Source organism: Canis lupus, chromosome 7, assembly GCF_011100685.1.
Source record: "Canis lupus familiaris isolate Mischka breed German Shepherd chromosome 7, alternate assembly UU_Cfam_GSD_1.0, whole genome shotgun sequence".
Classification (NCBI taxonomy): domain Eukaryota; kingdom Metazoa; phylum Chordata; class Mammalia; order Carnivora; family Canidae; genus Canis; species Canis lupus.
The window spans coordinates 49,490,888-49,510,017 of NC_049228.1; the positions used below are offsets into that span (position 1 = coordinate 49,490,888).

General features: G+C 36.1%; 1 long non-coding RNA gene across 1 annotated transcript in view; it reads left to right on the top strand.

Annotated features, from left to right (window-relative positions):
- Positions 1-600: 600 nt before the first annotated feature.
- The window catches only part of LOC111096762, a 302,866-nt gene continuing 284,336 nt past the window's right edge, over positions 601-19,130 (top strand). Inside the window, exon 1 of the long non-coding RNA XR_005362466.1 lies at positions 601-1,321. This is a non-coding gene — a long non-coding RNA (uncharacterized LOC111096762). The remainder of the gene's footprint in view (positions 1,322-19,130) is intronic.

Sequence of the window (19,130 nt, forward strand, 5' to 3'; positions counted from 1 at the left end):
GTAAACTCCACTGCCCTTCCATTATAAATTTCTGAAACACCTAAGCTGATTTGTTTCATATACTAAGTAGTGAACCTGCTATAATTGTAGTATATGGTAAACTGCTGTGAATCTGAGTCCACAGACTTAGAAAAAAAAAATGTGTGTGTGTGTGTATGTGTGTGTGTGCTGTGTTCTCATTCACCATTCATTTCTAATTATTGAACATCCACTTTAGGTCTAAAATCCTGAAAGCAGTCCTTAATGTCATATGTTGTGCATATAGTTCTAGTTCCTTTCCTGGTATATGTAGAGTGTGTGTGTGTGTGTGTGTGTGTGTGAGAGAGAGAGAGAGAGAGAGAGAGAACATTTTAAGAGAATTTAGGCTGCATAAATAGAAATATGATTTCCAGGACAAAGCATGCATTCTTTCAACTCTTTTAGTGGGTGGCACATGTATATTATTTAATAACGGAGCATAAAATTCAAGAGTAATATTGACAAACACTGGTGCTTGGACAAGATTCTTCTAGTTATTGGATGAGACTAAAACGTTGCCACATTCGTATTTCAATGACTTTGGCATTTTATGTTTCAAGAACATGAAAACCAGGGAGACACCATAGCTGCCTTCAAACATTTGAAAGACCATCAACGTAGCAGAAGAAATGCGTGGATTCCGTGCGGCTCAGCGAGGCATATGAAAACCAAAGGACAGAGATTACTGTAGAGAGAGAGAGAGAAAGCAAGAAAGCGAGAGAGCGAAAAAGGGATGCTGGGAACACGCTCAAAGGAGCACACTGAAAACACACCGCCAGAGCGGAATGCTGGGAAAACGACTTAAGAGAGGGGGATGCCGGGAACTTCCGTCAGAGAGGGATGCTGGGAACTTCCGTCAGAGAGGGGGACGACTGAAGGCTCCTTCAGAGAGGGATGCCGGGAACTTCCGTCAGAGAGGGATGCTGGGAACTTCCGTCAGAGGGGGGGACGACTGAATGCTTCTTCAGAGAGGGATGCCGGGAACTTCTGTCAGAGAGGGGGACGACTGAAGGCTCCTTCAGGGAGGGATGCCAAAAATACACATTACGAGGGGGGTGGGTGGGGGGTGGGGAAGAGGCTGGAGGAGGCGGCTTCCCGAACTCCGAACTCTCCGTCTGAGGGGGATGCCAGGAGCTTCCCTCAGAGAGAGGATTTGCGAGAACGTCCTCAGAGGAAAGGATGCCAGTCACGCTAGTCAGAGGGATTGTGGGAACAGGTCGTCAGAGAGAGATGCTGGAGACACCTGTCTGAGAGGAGCATGCTCGGATCACATCATCAGAGAGAAGAATGCTGGAAACATGAGGTGAGAGGGGGACCCTATTTCATGAGGTAAGAGAGGGGGACCTATGGGAGAGAGATGTTGGGAACGCACATCAGGAAGAAGGATGAAAAAAATTCAACAGTGAAAAAGAGATTAAAGGTATAACCACTTGATTTTTCGGGGAAAAAAAGATACGTTGACCTTCGCAGGCATTGAGTTTCTTGTTATTAGAGGTATTCAAACCGAGCCATGACCATAACATGTTGGGAGGAATTCAGTCCTTCAGTAGAAGATGGGATTAGATAATCTTTGATATCTTCTCACTGCATATGTGATTGTATATTTAAAAAAAAAAAATCCATTCATGATCAATTCCTCCTTTTCAAGATGACAATTTCAATCATGCTCAGCACTGATTCAAACCTTAAGGCTTTTGCAACCAGAACCAACACCCTTTCCAAAATTCAAAGGTTTTCTTCCTGCCTTTCTCCCCTTGGCTAACATAACTTCCTGTTTAGCAGAAGGTTGGGGGGAGAGAGCCCAAAGGTATCATACACATCAAAGAGCTCTTGAAATATAACATTTTGATGAGTTAAGAAATAAAGCAGTAAGAAATAAGTATAGATTAAATGTCTTTTAAAAAAATGGGTGTTAAAAATTGATGGAACAGCACCTGGCAAATCACACTGAAGGTTTTTGCCAAGCCCCCAATATTTGAAATATTCTTTGTTACACTTGACAAAGTCAACCCCGCTGAGTGTCTCAAAAGTTATTGCCACTACAGGTTGGCAAAGCAATCCATAAATACACTCTCCAAGTTTTCAAACAGTTTCTTCAGTTCAGAAACAAAATACACTCCAAATTTAAGTGAATGAGGATTTCATGGACCCCTTCCAATAGGGGGAAATAAATATGGAAAAATACAGCTATTAAATAGCGTCAGTGATATAATTATTTTCCTTCTAATCAAAGAACTCATACTTCAGTTTTTATGATATGTTGTATATACTTGTTGGTTTTGTTGTTACTTTACTGTAAGGAGTTATATTGCTTTGTATATACTGTTCTTTCTGAAATCACAGCATTACTATTATGGAGACTATCTTGCTCCTTCCCTCCCGGACAATCTTTTTTTCTCTCCCCATCAACTGACCCCTCTCCTATATTCCACAGTGTCTCATCCAGGAGGTGCATCTATCTTTCCCTTTTATTCTTTTCATTTTTTTGTTGCCTGAATCACAGTAGGATGACAATAGGATCTTCAGCAGCCATATTGAAGCGTGAAGTAAACTCAAGGACAGATGCCAAGGACTGAGAATGGTCATTGGTAACTATGAAGCCACCATACCAGTCCTAGATTGACCCTTCCAAACTCCTTTTATTTGGAGAAGATACATAAACAAGTTTTTGTTTAATATAATATACATTTAAGTTTTCAGTTAAATGTAGTCAAAATTTATTCTATGAATCTAATTGGTCTATCAGTGGAATCAGAAAATAAGCTAGAAATATCCCTATTTATTTCTCTTCCTCAGTCCACTGACTTCTATTCTGGAAATCATTCACTGATTCTGGAAAACAAGTAACATTCTCATTTATCTATTCTCTTTTATCACCTCTGTGACAACATTTACAGGAATGTTGTAATTGTTGGATTATTTGTCTCTCTCTTTCACTTACTGCACAGGACTGGTGTACCCAAATAATAAACAAAGAGATAGAGGGCCTGGAATGCAGGAGATAATAAATATACACTGAATTAGTTAATTTTTAAAAAGATTTTATTTATTCATTTGATAGAGACAGAGAAACAGAGAGACAGAGAGAGAGAGCACGAGCCAGGGGAGGAGGCAGAGGGTGAAGGAGAAGCAGACTCCTTGTTGAACTGGAGCCAGATGTGGAGCCCCATCCCAGAACCCAGAGATTGTAACTTGAGCTGAAGGCAGACACTTAACCATCTGAGCCACCCCAGCACCCCTCACTGAATTAATTTATTAATAGAAAAGTCTAAGAAAGTAGGAAAGCTAGTGTCCCATAATAGGAAAATGTGGTAGCTAATAATATGGCTTACTCACCATGCTGACAAAACAGTACCCATGGGGATCCCTGGGTGGCTCAGCAGTTTAGCGCCTGCCTTTGGCCCAGAGCACAATCCTGGAGTCCCGGGATCGAGTCCCGTATCAGCCTCCTGGCATGGAGCCTGCTTCTCCCTCTGCCTGTGTCTCTGCCTCTCTCTCTCTCTCTCTCTGTTTATCATGAATAAATAAATAAAATCTTAAAAAAAAAAAAAGCAGTACCCGTGATGAAAATAAAAGCTCAACAAAAGGAAGGAGAACCAGGATATCGAGGAGGGTACAAAGGCAGCTTTTAGGCAAGTAGAATGACAGAGACCTAGGCATTGTGGCATGTTCATAGACACCTCCTTACAGGACCAAGGTGGCAGCATATTGATGGCAGTCAGTATAGAATGTTATGCAGAATTGATGCAACCTTATTTAGTGATTCTTTAATTCCTCCAAGCGTTAGAATGTTGGGATGTGATTGTCACAAAAGGAGGGCAGTTGAAGATAAAAATAGCAAAACATTTTCTTAACATTTTGTTTTTCTACTCTAATCTTACTCTGTTTGCAGTAATGATAAATTGGTAACAAAAGACTCTTTCTAGTCCATTGCCTAAATCATCAGAACCAGAATTCTTCTCTATGTTTCCAAAATAATAGAGTACTTTAGAATTTCACCCTAATTCCTTTTCACTTTTATTTTATATATGTATATCCCATGGTATCAGTTACCACCCAGATCCGGTTAAATGAAAGCTACCAATATGCCTCCATTCTTCTCTATATATACATGTGAAACCTCACTAATCAATAGACACATATTTTTCACTATTAAGGAATTTTGCCTCAAATTCTGTTTTCAACTCAGAACTCTAGAAAAATCCTGTAATATTTCAGAGTAGAAACACAAGATAAAAATTTAGCCATTCCTGTGCCATGTATTGAATTTCACCAAATATACATCTTCACTAGATCTCTTTCCTGAGCTTCATACGCATAGATACAACTGCTTGTATGTCTCAAACTAAAGTCTGAAATGGACTTCAATATTTCCCTTATCACTCCAAATTTCTCGTATGTTTCTTCTTTTGTCACTATAAATGCTACCAGGATCCTTTGAGTTGTGTCTAAGCAAAAATCGCAACATTGACTTCAGCTTGTTTGTTCTCCTCATCCCCACATATAATCAGTTATAAACTCTTGTCAGTTCTACCCTTAAATATATAGTTTTCCACTACTCTTCTGTTACTGCTTTACTTCAGGGTTCCAAGACTGCTTACCTAAATTAATAAAGTGGACTCAAGTTTTGGTTATTTCCATGTATCCTCCATATTGAAGCCAGAATAATATTCCAAAATGCACTTCTCTTCTTTTTATTCTGTAAAATTTTCCCATTGACCTTAGGATAAAGTCCAACTCCATCATAAAGTTTGTAAGTATCTTCATGATCTTCTTCTGTCTTTTTTTTTTTTTTTTTTTTACAATATTTTTAAGAGTTTATTATAAACTAGTTTCACAAGCTACAAGGAAGTAAAAGGACTATGTACAGCCTTACAGGAAACAGGCAGGGAGCTGAGGAGGGCCAAGAAGAGTCTAGGACCTTGGTGGGTGCATTCCTGGGGGAGAGGGCCCTGAAAGGGAAACCAGACAATCGTGTGAGACTCCAAGAACAAAGGCATAACAAACCATTGTTGTTCCCATTTCCATCCAACTCTACACTCTAGAGATTTCTAGTATTTTGTGTATACTATTCCTTCTACTTGCTAACTCTTCTTCATCTTTTGATACATAGTTTATATGTCATAGAACACTTTCGGATCTATATGCTCTTCCTTAATTTATTCAATAAACACATTTTGAGCATGTATCTAATGCCCGGGCATTGTGCTGGTAAGTAAGAATAAGAATAATACTATTCTTGGAGCTCCTGGGTAGCTCAGTTGGTTAAGCATCTGCCTTTAGCTCAGGTCATGATCCTTGATCATGGGATCAAGCCCTGAGTCAGGCTCCCTGATCAGCAAGGTGTCTGCTGCTCCCTCTCCCTCTGCCCCATCTTGTGCTTGTGCTTTTTCTCTCTCTTCCTCTCTCAAATAAATTAATAAATTCTTTTAATAAAGAATAATACTGTTCTTGTATGTACACCACTATTAATCTACTTAAAAGACATTTAGTAAATAATAATTGCAGAAATAGCTATTTATAATAACTGCTGGATAAAAAATATTTTTAAAACATTATACAAATAATCTTTGTATCTACTGACTGTTGTGCCCAAGATCGTGAATCCGAGAAACCACCAAGGAGCCGACACCAATGCAAACACACGAGGGTTTATTTACAAGCTCGAGCCTGGGTCCAAGTATACCCTATGCAGGGGAGCAGGGACTTGGACCGGAGACTAAGAGGCTTAGCAGCTTTATAGGGGCCAGTGGCCAATGGGATATGCAGAAAGTTGCACGGTCATGCTGGTCTGGACACTTGCAGGTGGCCGATTGAGTTACATTTTACCCTAAAGTATCAATTTGATCTGGCCTATCACTGAGCAGATTTCTGATTAGGGTGTGCCCTGGTCTTTGACTAGGGTGGGGCAGTACCCTAAGCAATAAGCAGGTCAGCACAAAATAGTCAGTCCTGCTCTGGTTGTCCAGGGGTAGGGGTTTTTGTTAAATTTCCTGGGTCCCACACTGACCTTAGAGTAGATGTCCTTTACTAAAAGGAAAACTAAAAAGACACACTTGCAATAAAAAGACACACTTGAATGACCTCCCATTAATGTATAAATCCAAAGCCAGCAGGCACTCCCTTACATAAAGGGTACAAATGGATCTTAACTGTGTGTCTGTGTGTGTGTGTGTATAAAAAGAATCCTGATCTTGGTGGTGGTGTGTGTATGTGTGTGTGTGTGTGTATAAAAAGAATCGTGATCTTGGTGTACAGAGCTCAGGGCAAGGGATGGAACAATTTTTTTTTTTCCTAAGGAACTGAGGACAGTGGTGAGGAAGGGATGGAGCTAAATACCACTTTCCTCTCTATGAGAATTAAAATTCAAGAAACTTGTCAGAGTTTACTGGGTGAACTTGCCTAATGTTCACTGGCAGGGAAAGATCTTAAAGGGGAACTCACAGTGAGGGAACAGAATCTAGGCTGTTAACCTGGACTCAGAATTCATGAGCCTGAACTAATTCTGAAAAAACATATACATGAAGCTTGAGGACTCTGTGCCTAGTTCTTTTGTCATAAAACCTGGGCTTTGGGCAACATGAAGGTAATCTTGTAGCTCATTTATGGGCTAAAAGAAACCTGAACTGTAGGAGTTTAACCAGAGCCCTCTGTATATGACCTGTGTTTAAAAATGATACAAGCTGGCACAACCAAAATCTTGCTATAAGAGTACTACTTGGACATCTTAGTTGTATCCTTTTAAGCCTGGCCTTTGTTTTTGTTTTTGTTTTTGTTTTTTTTTTAAGCCTGGCCTTTGTAATTACTCCTTTGGACTGAGTAACCATTAGGGTACTTGGGTAATTCAGAAATAAAGAGGTCTCAAGAGAACAACAGGGCACTTCCTACAAAGAAAACCATGTGAAATAAATAATTACAATATTATGATTTCTGTATTTCAAATTAGTGAAGTATACCAATTGCTGCATGAGTTGTGAAAATTTCTATAAAAAGAAAGTTTAAAAAAAAACACAGATGAGTTGTTTTTTTTTTTTTTCTTTAGGAAGTGGGGAACCAGAGGTGTGCTTGAGCAAGGGATTGTTGTGATTAGACATGCATGTAAGATATGTAATTCTATGCATAGGATGAATTTGCAAGGCATGAGACATCTGGGAATACCCAGCATTGGAATAAATAGGGAGGGTTATTTCTCTAGTCACAAGTTAAGATGGGTTGCATAGTCTATTATCCTATTTTAAAAAATCACCTACTCTCCCCAAAGAACATCTATAGTTATATATAAAAAAGAATAAAGCAAACAAGTGAACAAACAAAAACAGAACAGAACCAAAATAAATTTTGTACAGCTTAAATAAGAGAATCATCCTAGGGTTTATTCTTCTACTTCCCTCTGTAATCAGTCTTAAACAGAAGAGCCGTGAAGAAACTTGTCCACACTTACCAGGGGTGATCCGTGAATGTAAACTTAAAGACTGATAGAATTAAACAAAACTTCCAAGATAATATATTTCAAGTCTCTCATTTGCAAATGAAAGACTCAAATTCTGGGAGGAAAAGTACAGATCTTGAACCAGAACCAGAATCTTTTGATTTTGATTTATTGAGAATCTTTTGATTTGGAAGGGGCAGGGTGTCTGAGAGAGAGAGTGAACCTTTACAGACTATGAAAGGAGAAAGTGCTGATCTTTTGCTTTCTCAGGGCCAGGCTCCATAAACTGTAATTGGGCAGATATGGAACTGCTCTCAATTTCTCCTGCTGCTACTAAAGGCATAGCAGGGCTACTCTGTTGACACTGATGATCAGGATACTAGCAGAGGGCAGCAAGAGGCGCTTCTCTACTCCTCTCCTGAGACAAAGCATAACATGACTTCCTGGGCACAAGGAAAAAAAAAATCCAGCTCATTTTAAAAAAGAAAGTTTTCTCTGACATTTTGCTCCACTCCTTGCACGTTTCCCCTCTTGTCTTCATTTCTCAGCCTGACCCTCTCATCTCACCTTTGCCCATAGGGTCAACATAACTCCATGGTTGACACTGATTTTTCTAACAGCAGCAATTTTAACCCAGTAAAAGTATCCCCAAAGCACAAAAGGTATCAAATTAAAGTGCCTCTCCAACAACTTGATACTGTGACTAATTCACAAAGGCATAAAAGGAGGAATGTGTTGTTTTGTTCTTGGCTTTTGCAACCAAGTGTGTGTTCATCTGCTCTTGTCTCACTTTTTAGCTTTTATGAATAATCACTTGTAAAATGTGATGTTTCTGAATCAAAGATTCACATCTTTATATTTGTTCCATAGTCTAATATCTGTCTTCATATTTTGCTGCTATAATTATCTTTCTAGAAAATGTCATATAAGTTCAAATGCACTCAAGGATATACCTCTCTGCTTTAACTTATTTGTTATTCCTTAAATTTATCATAGAAAGTTTCAAACATAATAAAAAGAACAAAGAATAGTATAATTAGTAACCATGAGCACTTCATCGGTGTTCAGTTTTCATCAACTTCTTTTTTTTTTTAATTTTATTTATTTATTCTTGAGAGACACACAGAGAGAGAAAGGCAGAGACACAGGCAGAGGGAGAAGCAGGCCTCACACAGGGAGCCCCATGTGGGACTCGATCCCCGGTCTCCAGGATCACACCCTGGGCCAAAGGTGGCGCTAAACTGCTGCCCCAGTTTTCATCAACTCTTATCCAATACTGTTTTATTTATTCTGTGTTTCCTCCTTTCTGTCATCCCATATTCTTTTAAAGCAAATCCCAGATATTATATATTTTTTATTTGTAAATATTCTAGTATGAATATCTACAGTATAAGGAATCTTAAAAAAAATATAATATATATATATATATATATAAAACCAGACATCTATGCTACCTAAAAAAATTAGTAAGTCCTTCCTATTGTATATTTCAGTTATGTTAATAAATATTTAAAATTTTATTTAATGTAGATTCAAGACAAGTCTATTCACTGTGATAGTTGATATGTCTTTAGTTCTCTCCCAATATGTAGACTGGCCCTATTTCTTTTTCCATTGAAAATTATTTAAGAAACTGAATCTTTGAGCTATAGGTTGTCCCACAGTCTGAATTTTAATGATTATATTTCCCATAGCATGTTTCAGATTTTCTGTATCTTCATCATTTTCTAAAAATTAACCAAGATTTAATCAAGAGATTTAATTAGATTTGGGTTTGGTCTTTTTGAAAGTTGTACTTGTTTAGGTAGTGTAACATACTTACACCAGGAAGTCTCTAATACCTGGTTATCTTTATTTTTAATACTGTATTTTCTTCCCCATTATTAACTTTTTCATGACTAGATTATTTAAATTGTATCAATTAACATTAAAAGTTCTTTGTTCTTTTTTTAACATTAAAAGTTCTTATGACAAACCTCAACTGTGTATTTTACACAACAAATTACATTGTTAAAGTTGTCCTCTTATGCAACAACCAAAAACATGTAAATGATGGAGAATAGAAAAGCAAAACTGATAAGGGAGGCGATGGATTATGTATCTGGAAGAAATTAATGGATATTTCAAACCCTAGCTCTCAAAAAATAAATATGAAACTGTAAGGGTACTCATAATTCTGGGTTCGCATCATAGTTCCAGCTTACGCTTCAGTTACATCCCAAAGAAAAAAATGTCTCTGTGTTGATGTTAAAGATGGAAGTACCCAATAATGTGTACTTTTGAATACCCGGAAAAAATACCAACACATATACACACACATACATTCATATAAATTATTATTATTTTTTAAAGATTTTATTTATTTATTCATGAAAGACACACACACACACACACACACACACGGAGAGAGAGAGAGAGAGACAGAGACAGAGAAAGAGAGAGGCAGAAACACAGGCAGAGGGAAAAGCAGGGAGCCCGATGTGGGACTCCATCCCAGGACTCAAGGATCACACCCTGAGCCAAAGGCAGGTGCTATGCTGCTGAACCACCCAGGGATCCCCACATTCATATAAATTAATATATACTTTTTGTTGAAATATAGCATGTATAGAAAAAGATACAAATTATATGAGAGCTTGATTAATGTTTTCAATTTGAAGTGTCGTGTAATCAGAATTTACATAAAAAACATAATGACACTTTCACCCAGGTGCCTCCTCAGATTCCTTCCCTTTTTTTCTTTTTTAAAGATTTTATTTATTTGAGAGAGAGAGAGAGAGAGAGAGCACAAGCAGGATGAAGGGTAGAGGGAGAAGCAGACTTCCCCTGAGCAGGAGCCCAATGTGGGGCTCAATCCCCAGACTCTGGGATCATGATCTGAGCCAAAGGCAGACGCTTAACCAACTAAGCCACCCAGGCTCCTTCCTATTCACCATTTTCTTTTCAAGGATAGCAACTATTCTGACTTCTTATACCATACATTTGTTTTGCTTGTTTTTGAAATTTACATAAGTAGGATCATACAATCTACTTTTTGTGTCTGGCTTCTTTTTGTTTGTGATATCATATTACTTGTGATTATGTAGTAGTGCTGTTATATATAGTGTTTTGTTGTATAATTATAGCACAATTTATTCATCCTGCTCTTAATGGATAATTGAGAATTGAGTTATTTTTAGTTTGGGGCTATTACACATAGTGTCATTGTAAACACTTTTTATATGTTATTTTGTGAATATACACATAAATTTCTTTTGAATATATACCTAGGAGTGAAATTTAGGGCTATAAGATATGTGTAAGTTTTGGTTTACTTGATATTGCCAAAGAGTTTTCCAAAATTATATCAGTTTACATTTTCACCAGCAGCATATGAGAATACAAGTTGATTCACATACTTACCTATATTCAGTAGGCCTATCTTACATCCTAGGCATTCTGGAAAGTTTTTAGTGGCATGACATAATAGTTTTTGTTTTTCTTTTCTCTGATGTCTAGTAAAGCAAACCTCTCTTTTATTAATTGTTCAAGGCTTTTGCCCATTTTTCTATTATGTTATCTATCTTTTGTTTTTATTGATTTTTAAAAGGGCTTTATATATATAAAATATATATATATTATATAAGGGCTATATATATATATATGTATGTCATTAGTTTCTAATCTGGAGGTATAATATATATACCTTATATAATATATATATATCATATAAGGGCTATATATATATATATATATATATATGTATGTCATTAGTTTCTAATCTGGAGGTAAAGATATATGAGGTATTATAAGAAAGAGTAACTGTGTTCTGTGACTTTTATCAGTTTCTCCACTGCCAAATTTAGCTGAGCACATTAGCTATTATTCTAAAACTTACCTGAAGCATTGTTCCTTAGTGATAAAGGGTTTTTGCTTAATCTTGTATGCATAATTAAAATTTATGTTTTCTTTATGTTTTCTTATTCAGCAATTTAAGAATCCTTTCTTTCTGATCACACATTTGCAAATAGAAAATGGTGATGAGAAGTTGGGTGTTTTTTTTTTTTTGGCCCTATCACCTTTTTTTTAAAAAAATCATTTACATCTCTACTAGAGTCTAAACACTAGAGGTCCTAGTTAGCTGTGATGCATAAAATAGTTGATTACTAAATCAGTATTATGAATTACATACAAATCACAGCTATTAAATTTTTTTCTGCTGTTTACTTTTTTAAGTGAATTTACAGACTGATATATAAAAGTAAATCAAACAAAAAGCAGAAGGAGAAAAAGGAATTACATCTCCTGCAAATACTAGATAGTTGTGTGCCTGAACCATTTATTTCACTTCCCTGGCCCACTGCCTTTGTATAAAAAAAGGGATAATAATTCTCTTCATACATAGTTTGAGACAATATAACATAGAAACATATTTTAATGAAAATGACATTAAATTTTTAGGTGGCATCATTAATCTGTCAAATAACTCATAGACTTACTGAATACTGCAACTAGAATACATTTTAATAGATTATTTTAAAGGTGAGGAAGTTAAAGTTTATATTAGATTAGATGTCCAAGGTCTTATTGTTAGTTTCTGAAATGTAAATTTCCCCCCCCTCCATTTATAACTTACAAATATTGAGTTGCAACTATGTCCCCACAATCTAGGACATCTAATGAAACCAATCTGTTACTTTCTACTATGATTTTCATATATAAGCCAGAAGAAAATAGCAGTTAAAGATTGCTAAATTGCTGGAGCTTCCCTTTTGCAGAAATGTAAATAATTTAAATATAAGCCAAATGTTTTTCAGATGAAGTATGATCATTTTATTCATTTCCTCAGAATCTAGGAAAGAGGGAAAGTTCTTGAGAAGAAAAAACAAGTAGAAAATAAATTTATTTTTATTTGTGTGTCCAGAAATTTACATAAGTAGTTCAAATTGTATTCAGACTTTCTTCTTATATTTATAGATGAACAAGCAAGACATTAAAGATATATTTACATATTTAATCAGATCTTTAAGGGAAGAGTCCAGAGAACCTCTAAATCTTAGCCAATACCCTTGTTTGTGAGGGAAAGACATGGAGTGAAAAGAGTGGAAGAGAGAAACCTGCACTGCAGTACACTGGAGTGACAATAGCTCCTATGAGGCAGCACTACAGGTACTGTGGTAAACATGGCACCATCTTCTGGAATATCACAGACTGCCTGACCATTTGATCCAATAGTTGGACTCTAGGAAAACATGATATTAAAGGCACCAAAACTCTGCAATCATTAATCTAGGCTTATTGGGTGGAGGACATGGAGGACACAGGAAGAAAAGCCTCAAAGCCTTGTTCTGCCTTTAAGAGGTAGGGCACCTATAGCAAGAAACACCAGAGACTGCAAAGATTAGTACATGGGAGAATAACCCAGTGATTTGGATAGCATAAGAAAACAAAAACAAAAACAAAACAGCTGTTAATTCACTTGGTGAATTAAGACATATGGAAAGAAAAAAGAAGAATCCTAATTTTCTTGAAATCTCAGAATAAATCTCATGTGATAAATTATACTAGTGTGCAATTATAAAGATTTGATAGAAGAAAGTAAAATAAAAGCTACAGAGTAATTGTAATAGTGGCAAGAACAGTTAAAACAGAGAGAGATTTATTATAAAAATAATTTATGCAAATATTATGGAATTCTAGAAAACTCTTACTACCAGAATATATATAGAGACAGCCTTTTCTTAAAATGATCCCCCTTTTTATTACCAAGATTGAACAAAGACAAGAGGAATAGGGATAGCTAGCAATGAAAATGTCTCTCTTCAGCCAATATAATCCCTTGGGAGAAAAGATGGGAACCTATTGAATGATACATATTTGCCCATCAATTGCATATGTAACTATTTTGTCATCATTGATATATGGGTTTAATTTACCTTTTTAACAACTGGCATATTGCTTGGTGTTTTGTTCGTTGGTTTGTTTTTGGCTCTGCTTATTTGCCGAGCTCCTGGGGCTCACATTTATGGGCTAAAATGGCCCATTCAGATATTTGTAAAGGTATCAAATTGGCTACCTATGTGTCTGCCAAAATACAAATTAAGTAAAATGCTGGCTCTAAACTAAATATGCAAAATGGTCAGCTATTTTTAATATTGCAAGGTAGTTACCTAGCCACCCCCACTTCCTTCATAAAATACAGCTCTCAATGGGTGAGTGAAGTCTTGCATTAGTATATTACAATCATCTCTTAATGGGATATAAATCTTTTGGTTTTGAAATACCATTTTAAAGTTGTCATTAAAACATGATAGATTACCAGTTCTTAAGACATTTAATGACTCAGTGTGAAATTGACCCAGTTGCCAGGTTGATAAGGGAGCAACCTATTTATATCTCCTTAATGAACATTAAATGTCTTTCTGCAGTGATGAAGTAGGGGATAGTATTACAAGAGGTCTGAAGATGTCAAAGGAAACTGGGCATTCTTGTAAGGGTCACCCCCTCCTCTCAGCTCCCATGACACTCTGTGTGCCACAAGTAGGATCTAGTACCTTGATCATCTATTCAGGAAAAGTTAATTGATATAAGAGAATAGGTGAAATATGTCTAATTTTAGTTAGGCTACACCAGCCTCCTAGCACCACAATTTGAAACCTAGGTAATATTTTTGAATACTTTTCCCTTATTCCTATATATAATGAGACATTAAATTCTGTCCATTCTACTGCCATGTATTACTTCTACTATTTTTTCTTTCAATTCTCATTGCCACCTGCTACAAAGCATTATTTATCTCTGCCCTATACCATTACCACAATCTTCTTTTTAACTAGTCTGCTCAATTCATGTCTCTCCCTCATCCCACCTATTTTAAATAAAACAACCTGATAAATCTAATGTCTGATATTGACATCGATCACATCAATCCTTGCATAAAAACTTTATATTAACTCCTCACTGTTTAAAGAGGAAAATTCAAATTCTTGAGCATGCATTTGAAGTGAGTATTACCTTTCTAGCCTCATTTCTCTCCATTCCATTACTTACTCTAAGATCTAGATCAGTGTATACATTTTTTTTTTTTTTGTAGTTGTTCAAACATACTTGAGGACTATGCAACTCCCATCTGTAATGGTGGCTCACCAAGATAATGATTCACTGATAGAGGGAGATGGGCAAAGAGGATCAGATAGGTCAGTTTCCAGAAAGGTGTATCCCTTCTTCACATGATACAGGTTCCTCTTTCCTCTTCATTCTACCCTTCTCCCTTTCTTCAAACTTCCTCTATCCCTGCAACCTACAATGATCTTCCCTTCATTTTTCTCCAACCAAATGTGAGACTCACCTTCAATGCTCCATTGAAGGATAAAATAAGCTATATAAAAACTACTTACAATGCAATTTTAAAAATATATGTTAGAAATCATATTATTGAAAATTTTAGTAGAGCACACTTGCTGTCCACTAAAATCTGCTCTCTATTTTGGGGCCCTGTCTAGGAACTATTTCCTAGCTTTTCCAGCATTTAGGCCATAAACAGATAATGGTATATGCTATTTACAAATCTGTAAAAGCTTTTAGGTGTGTTCCTCTTTGCATACTCTATGTTCTTTCTCCTTTGCTAGTTAAAAGAGGACAGTGGCAAGCCACCAAGTGGATGGAGTTAGAGGGTCAGTAATAGTATCAGCCAGAGTTCTCCAGAGAAACAGAACAAATAAGAATGAAAAGTATCTAAAGGTATTTATTTCAAAGAATTGACTCATGTGATTGTGGAGCCTGACAAGTCTGAAATTAGTAGGGTAGGTCTGCAGGTTGGAAATTTAGGCAGGATCAGATACTATAGTTAAAAAAAAATTTTTTTTTAAGATTTTATTTATTTATTCATGACAGACACAGAGAGAGAGGCAGAGACACAGGCAGAGGGAAGAGCAGGCTCCATTCAGGGAGCCCGACATGGGACTTGATCCTGGGTCTCCAGGATTACACCCCAGGCTGAAGGCGGCACCAAACCGCTGGGCCATTGGGGCTGCCCAGATGCTATAGTTTTGAGGCAGAATTTCTTTTTCCATCGGGTAAACCTAGTTTGTCTTTAAGGCCTATCCACTGATTAAATTAAGTCCATCCACATTATGGAATATAACCTCCTTTATTTAAAGTCAATTGATTGTGGATTTTAATCACATCTACAGAGTACCCTCGCAACAGCACGTGGGTTAATGTTTGATTGAATAACTGGGTAGTATAGCCTAAACTGACACATAAAACTATTACAGGATTCTTACTACTATGTGAAAATGAGCTCCCTTGATAATCTGAACACCCATGAAGAAATGTTATGTGAACAAGAACTGAAAGTTTATTGTTTAACACTAAAATTTTGTGATTTGTTACCTTGACTAAGCCTACCCCAAATAGTATGCAAAATATTGTTAGATAGAAATCTTTCCAGGACTACTTCAAATAACAGATAAAACAAACTTGTAATTAAACATTAAATGTTGATATGCTAGTATATTTTAATCTGAGGTTGAACTTGTTTTATTATCTTTAGCAAGTTAAGCACTTGTTAAAATGTAGATGATTATTAGTTTGCCCAAGATGGGCACATTTTCCATGGTACTATTTAAAGGTGAATATCCACCAAGCTTCATTATGGATTACCACCTCTTTGAAATTAGTGGAGTGAATTTTACTGAGGTTTTAAAAATGTTGTGATTTTGGATTAAATGTTTCCAGAAGGGAGAAAGCTGTTAGCTTGGCTCTAAACTCTTGCTATAGTTCTTAAGCAGTTAAAGGGGCAAAGTAATCACGTGTTTTTAGGATGTAAACCTCAAAATTGTGGAGGCAATTGCTTGCTTGATTTGGTTGATATTCAGCCAAAATCTATGAGCTCATATTCACTGGTATTAATATATTTACTACTACCAGAATGAAATTCAAGTCATTCAGTGTGTAGCCCTAATAATAATCCTATATGACTAGGGGCTGCTTCTTCAACATTATTTCCACCTAATTTATAATCAAGATGTTCAATTAATAATTTCAGCACTTTATGCAGTGTTAAGTCAGCTGAAAAATATGTGATTTTTCCACTTTTCATTTTTCACAATGCTGAGGAATGCATAATAACCTGACAAAATGGGGATGCCAGGAAAGCAACAATTATTAACAGACTAATGGGAAAAGGAAAGGATTTTAAAAGAAAAGCTGAAAAGTTGATTGAGTTCTGTAAAAATGTAAAGGCACAAAACTGTTGCAAAAATAAAGCAGCTATATCTAAAATACTTTTTTTTTAGTTATTAAAGATTCCATTAAAAAAATTGATCTAGAAATAGGAAAGACAGTCACTTCTTTGAGTGCTTTCTCCATAGCATCTGCCAGAGATCTACTGAAATCCCTACATTTGTTTTGACTTAGTCAATGTTTATTTGGACTATTGTTGTTTCCTTCTTTTGAGTGCTGTTTTCTATATTATTGAGCTAACCAGTTAACAAATGTTAACCTAGGTTAATTCAATTCATTATTAATTTGAATAATAGGTAATATATTTCTCTCTGTGCTAAAGGGATGAAAAGAGAAGAATAACAATCTAATAATTGTTACCATTTCACTATGTTAAGTGCTTTACATCCACTTACTTCATTGAATTCTCACAATTCTATGAGATAGATACAAACAAAATTCTATAAAAGTAAAGATTTAGCAAAATTACATTTAACTGTATTTTAAACTTGAGTATATGAGAGAACCGACTTTTAAATGGATAATAGCTATTCTTGAAAGCAGTGATTAGTCTAGTTTGACTGAAGGGTATGGATGTTGTATAGAGTTTTAAGAAATAAACCTAGAAGAGAACTTGAGGGCTATATGCCACATGTACTACTACAATAAACCTGTGTAAATAAATACTTGCCTCAAAAAATATACAGGCCACACTGTTAGGTCTTTCGGCAACTGAATCATTTGAGTTGAAGTGATAACATGATTACTACTTTAGTATTTGAGGGAGAGTAAATAAGAGTTATTCTGAAATTCACTATTTATATTATATTAGAAACATATTTCCATTTACCTAGGATAATTAATGAGGGTCCTTGCAAGAATGGAACACACAGGCAGTCCCCTTAAGGAGATCATTCGTACACTGGCAGGCCTAGATGAAGCACTGTCTGTGAGTGAGCACCTGAAATTGGGAGTAAGGGCTGGGAAACATGAAGGGAGAAACCCTGAGGACCCTAAGCGCTTGGGAGAGGGGTGGTAATAATGAGATAAAGGTCATTTGAAAAGGCAGGCATGACATAACAAATTTACCCAGTCACAATATATCTAGGTTCTGCTCTGCTTTCTTAGAGACAAGGAGGTCTGTGCCAGAAGAAAGCCACTTTAGAAAGAGGACTAAATTAAGAACAGTGCTCTTACTTCACAGCTCTAGCCTTAACTGGGAGATCCAGAAATTATTTTACTATTTCTGATCTAGGTTTAGAAGTGTGTTAGATGACACAAACTGCTTCTGAGGCACAGCTGAACAAAAGATGAACAAGCAAATAAGAGAATGGCACATGATAACCAGAGCAAGTGAAGTAAGTCAGAGAAAGACAGTTATCATATGATCTCACTCATATGTAGAATTTAAGAAACAAATCAGAGAATCATAAGGGAACAGAGGAAAAAATAGAAGATGAAATCAGAGAGGAAGACAAACCATAAGAGACTGTTAATCAGAGGAAACAAACTGAGGGTCACTAGTGAGGAGGGGTGTTGGGGATGTGGTAACTAGGTGATGGGCATTAAGGAGGGCATGTGATGTAATGAGCACTGGGTGTTACATAAGACTGATGAATCACTGACCTTTACCTCTGAAACCAATAATACATTGTTAATTAATTGAATTTAAAACAAATAAAAAAGCTTTCTTTCTTTTTTAGATGAAGAATTGTTAGAAATCCTAGAGTTCAGGGAAGTGACAGGTAAGTGGGCAGAAGAAAATTTTGGAGAGCATTTATCCCAATTCCCCATTTATTTTTATGGTGGGGATAATTTTATATTTATAAATGTGGAAACTGAGGTCCGCACAAGCTTAGTGACTTGCAAGAAATGACAGCGAATTAGTAATGGTGTTGTTAAGCAAATATCCCACTATGCTGCACTGCCTCTAAAATAAATCTAAGGAAATTTTTTTTTTTCCAAAAGATATGAGTACAACATGAAGATTTTATGTTAAAGCTATAAAACTTTCTGTTGATGCCAAATCAGCTTTGTACATGATTGGCTCTTACTGATGAAGCAGGAAATTCATGATGAAAATTAATTTCCTTGATATCTAAGAAGCCAGAAACTCCTTGAAAAGTAAAACAAGAGATACCATTGACTTTGTTGAATATATTCCAATGCCTAATGTACTGAGAAGTCTAAATCTTTGAGGAGGTAGTGCTATAGATTTTCTTTTATTAGATAGAAAAAAAATTATTTTTTTTAAATAGACAACTCCAGAAGTGAAAATTACTTTTTATGTAAACTCAGCCAAGCTGTTTGGAATTGTTATTGAAAGATGGCCTCAATCGTTTTCAAGGTCAGGTGAGAGTGAAATATTGTTCCCCTATTAATAATTTCTAGTCTGTTAACAGACTGTTCAGGAAGACTTGGGACACCTATATCATGATTTTAGTGGTGCCAAAATTCATTATTCCCAAATCCCTTTTCC